The sequence below is a fragment of the Syngnathoides biaculeatus genome, chromosome 3 (genome assembly GCF_019802595.1).
Source record: "Syngnathoides biaculeatus isolate LvHL_M chromosome 3, ASM1980259v1, whole genome shotgun sequence".
Lineage (NCBI taxonomy): Eukaryota > Metazoa > Chordata > Actinopteri > Syngnathiformes > Syngnathidae > Syngnathoides > Syngnathoides biaculeatus.
Window position 1 is genome coordinate 26,999,089 of NC_084642.1, and position 6,499 is coordinate 27,005,587.

Genomic DNA, 6,499 nt, shown 5'->3' on the forward strand with positions numbered 1-6,499 from the left:
ACAACATTAATCCGTTCCAGAAGTCCTTTCGTAATGTGAAACCTTCGTAAGAAGAAAGACATTTTACATGTAAAAAGCCTGATCCGTTCCAATTATAATTTGGACTGAACCGCTACCATCCCCAAATAGAAAGACAAGTGCTGTGAAACGGGATATCAGAAACACATCAGTTCCTCAGCCTTTCATCATTAAACAATAGGATATCTTTGGCATGCCTGTGAATACTCTCATTCATTTGAGCCATTTCATTCCCAAGACAATGAGTCAATTGCAACTGGACTGGTCCGTTTGTCTTAGAAGAGATTGGCTCAAAAGAGCAGGGGGCTTACAGTATAAACCCATCTCCAACTTACACTGTCAGCCTTTTGTCCATTCCAACAACACTCCATAATTTTGCCTCCAACAAAGTGCACTTGAAGTACATTTCCAGATAGGAGTCCAGATTACAGGGTGAATGACTCAATCACAGGGATACCATAGCTTTGAGCTAATTGGTTTCCTAACCCATGTCTACCAGCTGAAAGCAAAAATCCGATGATATGATAGGTGAGAAAAGCAGAAGTAACCCTAGTTAATCAGTGATATAAACTTTATGCCCCGAGTGTGGAAAGGAAGTCCCTTTTAATGTTTCACCAATGGGACAATCACACTCCATGACCCTCTACGGAATGTACTGCTGGCCACAAGTTGGCACTCTGTAACAATGAAATACCTACTTGCCGGCTGGTGGCTCAAAGTCTGTGGACATCGAACAATGGGCCGATAAAGCAATAAAATGCAGATCCGTTTTCTTTGAAACCACGGCCACTGGTGATAAACCCCAGGACAAGTGATTGTCTACTGACAGGAGGCTTGCTCTGACAGTCGAACTGCAATGAAAGGATGTCTTTTTTAATTGCTGCGCCCAAAAACTAGTTTCCATCACTAGGATTTTGACAAAAGTAATCTTAAAATACACTACACTACCTCCTTTACTGCTTTAGACATCTCCACAACCATTTTACAATGGAATGGAATATTAATGAAGGAGTTTCAACTTAATAACTGGTGGAATAAGAAAGGTATCACTGTAAGGTAACTAATTGGCTATCCCCCATTTACATTTCAAAAAATGATACCATATTGGATTTGGGGTGTGCCAGCAACTTGGCATAAATGGTTAAGTTTTCCAGACAAACATTGGCTAAGCCTTATTGCATGAAATGGTGAGCCTGGGGGATGAGAAACAAACAAACAAAACAAAAAACACAAAGATAAGAGTACAGTTGCTATCAATTCAATGACTTGATAATGTGTACTATTGGTTTGACTCATACAAAAATGTGATTTTTTTACTGTGTTCATCATTCAGTGGCTCGAAGGAACACTTTGGCTTTGATGACACACTTGAAGGACAAAAAGTGTAGGAGTCTGCTTTTGTCCCCAAACAATCGCAGGAAGAAAAGATCAGGTGACACGAGGCACAGATGGAGTCAGAATTGGAGGAACGAATGATGAATACGATGAGGCAACACTTGGAATGTCCCACACCCATCCCTTCCCCATTGGAGCAAAACCCTACATAAAATGTAATCTCCCCTAGCCTAAATGCCCTTTTAGGGATCGGATGAAGGCTATTGTTAATATTGGGGAAAAAAATCCAGAGAACTGTGCTATACTGGACACATTTGACTTCTCTCAACATATTAATAGTCTAACCCACAGTCAACGTCAGATCTTAGACATGGTCATCTCTTAGGATGTTGAAATTCTTTCAGATGACATTAAGAGTATGGCTATTTCTGATCATTTTTGTGTATTCTTTGAATTAAAGATTCTCCCAAAAGTTCAGGCAAACTCTATAAGGAAAAGATACATAAATGAAAGTACCGCCACTAAGTTTACGGAGACTGAGGCTGTGCCGCAGACTGTGAATACTGAGACAGAATACTGAGAACTTTTGAATAACTTCACCTAGAATATCTCAAGACATCAACATGTTTTTTTGAAATCACCAGTAAGAACTTCAACAATACTTCCACTCTATTTGCTAAGATAGCCAATCTCACAATCTCCATGAATCAGAGCGCTCCAGAAATCCTAATAGCAGTGAGACAGGAACAACTCTGAAATCATCAGTAAGCACAACAACAATACTCACACTGTATTTTCTGTGGTGGAAGTCACTGATGGTGTAGTGGTACACATGCCTGACTTTGGTGCAGACAGCGTGGGATCGAGTCCTGCTCAGTGATGGTGTCAATATCTGCCCTGCAACCGGCTGGAGACCAGTTCACGGTGTAGTCGCCTTTTGCCCGAAGCTTGCTGGAATAGGCTCTGGCTTTCCTGTAACTCTTGTGAGGATAAGCAGTTTGGATAATGGATGGATGTTTGCTGTGGTTGACAAGCTCACAACACCCCAATTCAGATGGCTCTGCAACTCCTAACAGAAAAATGCAATGAATTTGCTTGTTATTTTAGTAAAAAAAAAAATAGTTAAATAACAAAAATAAGCAAAATGATAAAATGACACAACATCTGAAGCCTTTTTTGTAGCTAGCGGCTATGAGTTTAAAAGTCAACAAAAACTTGTTCAAACAAAATGGTTGGAATATGGTCATTCCAAATAATGGATTCTAGATTGGACATGCGCGGACACCTCCAATGCATAGAAGAAGATAAAGACTTTACTTTCACCCTGAGTAGAAGAAGAAGAATCTACCTCAATTGCCTGTAGAAGACGACAAAAATACCTCTAGAATGTGTAGAAGAAGACGGCGCTAGGTTTTCCGTGCACAAAGCATTATGCAGTATGACACGCACAAACGCAAAACATATATTTTAAATATACGTAATTAATGTAATGTCCTTCACAACAATGGGCCGCATGTGAAGGTCTTCCTTTTCTGAGGTCTGCAGTGGATTTAAATGTGTGTAGCAGTGTGAAAGAATCATCCATCACCCACGGATTTCGAAAGGCTGGACTGCTATGTGGAAAGAACAGCACAATTCAGCGGTAACCTGAGATGAAAATGACAGAGAGACTGAAATGGTATGTGACGGAGACTTTCTGAGGCTCTTCTACTCCAACACTGAAGACGACGACTTTAGTGGTTTGAGTGAACAGGAAGAGGGGGGATAAAAACAATGACTTTTCTGTTAAATTTCAGCCGTTTTAATGCCATACTACAGTCTTTTTCTTTCGGCTTGTCCCGTTAGGGGTCACCACAGTGTGTCATCTTTTTCCATCTAAGCCTGTCTCGTGCATCTTCCTCTCTAACACCCACTATTCTCATGTCCTCCCTCACAACATCAATCAACCTTTTCTTTGGTCTTCCTCTTGGTCTTTTGCCTGGCAGCTCCATCCTCAGCACGCTTCTACCAATATACTCACTCTCTCGTCTCTGAACATGTCCAAACCATCGTAGTGTACTCTCTCTAACCTTGTCTCCAAAACATCCAACTTTGGCTGTCCCTCTAATGAGCTCATTTCTTATCCTATCCAACCTGCTCACGCCGAGCGAGAACCTCAACATCTTCATTTCTGCCACCTCCTGTTCTGCTTCCTGTTGTTTCTTCAGCGCCACCGTCTCTAATCCATACATCATGGCCGGCCTCACCACAGTTTTAAAAATGTTGCCCTTCATCCTACCGGACACTCTTCTGTCACTTAGAACACCAGACACCTTTCGCCAACTGTTCCATCCCGCTTCTACCTGTTTCTTCACTTCCTTACCACACTCAGCATTGCTCTGTATTGTTGACCCGATGTATTTGAAGTCATCCACCCTCGCTAATGCCATACTACAGTCACTTTTTCGAAAACTAGGCATGTAAAGAAACAGTCTTTCAGTGTGAACATCTAATATTACAAGGTACCAGTACGTACAGTATATATGTGCAGTTTACGGTGAGGTGCGGCTAGACTCGCAGGAGTGCCCAGACTTTTTTTACCCCAAGATATACTTTTCAAGCAGCCAGCCTCTCGCGATCAACAGGCGGGGAGGATGGGAAAGTGGAGGATTTGGGCTTTGGAGGCGGGGGCAAATAGAATGACCAAGTCACAAAGATCTACCCACTCCAAAGATGCAAAACACATATCTATTTTAAAGTATATTGAGGTTTCTTTATGTGTAAATGTATATTTGTGTGTCTTGCATAACCGCATGAGCCAATATTGCACCACACAACATAATTAACTTTGAACATTTTTGTAACTAAGTTCACGTTGATCATCACTTAACACCATACGAATGAAAGTACACACCTGAGCTGGGTCACGTCAGTGGATTTGTCCAATTGCAGTGAGAAACACTCACAATCTCCGATGTCCTGACATATTTGCTTGGTTAAGTTCTCAACCATAGCTTCACAGCGGTGTGTACTTATTGACAGCTGCAGAGGGTGGGGGTGGCTTATTATCCAGTGCGCGCCGTCGTCTGGCAAATACGGTAAATTATATTTGTTGCACTCTACGCTGATGTAATAGAACATATTTTTAAAATATTTGTTTTAGATTTTTGTTGGCAGTTTTTTCCCTATGTTTTGAAATTCCTTTAATCCTGTAAAGCACATTGAGCTACCTTGTGTATGAAATGTGCTCAATTGAGTTTTTCTTTGTTTACTTTGCTTTAGATCATTGGGTCAATCTTTTGTGACGACTGGGACCTCTTGATTGCTTTAGCAATAGCGTAATATGGAGGCTGTGTCATGGTGTACGTGGCATCTCCATCAATGAAACAGCGGTGTGTGACTCGCCTGGTTACCGGGTCAAACTTCAGTCATACAATACAATCTAGGAAACGAGTCAACACCAAACGACTCAGCAACACCTGAGCCAACAACAACAACCGATTAAATGCAAATAATGTTTTTTTTAAGATAAGATTTATATTTTTTACACCCATTCTCAATTGTGCTGCTAATTCCACCGATGCATGGTTGTTAAAATTAGGGAATCATTTAAAAAGTGAATTAAAACTTCTTACCTGTTGTAGGAAATTAATTGGAAAGAAGCTTTGTTGCAACAAAAAGGGATAACAATTCAGATTTCATTTTTGTTTTATGTCTTTGTTTTTACATTTTATTTAAAAAGACTGGTAGTTTTGGATCCAAAAATTGAAAATCATACACAAACGCACGCACATACACATCTATTTTAGGTCATATTAGCCTCATTAGGTTATGGATTAATTATGTGTCCATTTGAAGTCAGTCGAAAATTTTTTAAATTAATGTCCATTTTTTTGTACAGTATGAATGTCATCAATCCCGCCTCGCTGCCCACCCCTAGAAATTGAACATGTATTCTCATCGACAGCCAAAAGGTTTTTCAGCGTACAGCGAGGAAGCAAAGGGCTGGGTAGGGGGGCTGAAGAAAAGCAGGTCAGTTGTTGACATGGACAAATAGGGGATAAAGCATCACCATAGCGACCCAAATAGGAACCACTTGAAAGCAGGACCATGTGTATTTTTGGTGTATTTCTTTTTCTTTTTTCTTTCTGTACACTCAGATGTAGGTGACTTGATCTGTACACACCGTAATATTAGCAAGACATGGTAAGAACTTCAAAAGGCTCCCAGCCGTACATATATGAAATGCTCAGGATATTTTTCTTTGCGGTCAAGACATGGAGGCAACCTCTGTGAGACGCAACCCAGATTTTTCAGCCACGTGGTGGTGCTAGTGGACTGATGACCACAGGGTCACAGACAGTCTCAATGCACACCATCGGTCTGTTCCCCCACCACCACACTCACACACACGCGCCCGCACAGAGTCACCACATCTTTTTTTCAGTCCACTCTCCTTCTTCAACATAATGTGAGATATTTTGAAAATTCGATAAAAGTTAAGACAATACTATAGGTAGTTCGGCTCACCTATGCTATGGGTTTGTATTTAATGTTTCAAAACCAAGAACCTTGTACCGTTGTCCTTTAAATTGTGATTTCAATTGATGACAGACTGCAAACAGTGAGAAGAGCAGAAGATATTTGATATTCAGTGGATGTGCTGGTATCAGCTTGTCACCTTTTTCTTTTCACATGTTCGACTAAGAATGTAATGCAGTTTTAAATGTTTCTTTTTGGTTAAAATTGTGCAAACAACTTAATGGCTAATTTCTTTCAATTATTTACTGAAGACAGTGAACTTTATATTTGGAGACGGTGCATCCCAAATGCTGGCGTATCCTGATTTTCGTGTAAGCTTAACGTCTTCTCTGTGTGTGTGTGCCAATTTGGCAGACTAGTCTGCAGAAAGCTGGACACACGGGGTGTAGTGACACTTTGGTGGCAGAAAGTAGATTTAAATTCATGACTAAGACCATGTCTAAATCCTGGCCCACAGTTATTCCACTTGCCGCCCCTGAGTTACATTGTTCATGACCTAATCACATTTGTCTTTTTTGTACCCAGAATTCCTTTTCAGCAACCATTTTAAAATACATATATAATTCGGTTTGATGCAATTTTAGCATTCTGCACTCTACCAAGTAACATTCCATATTTTTTTCCA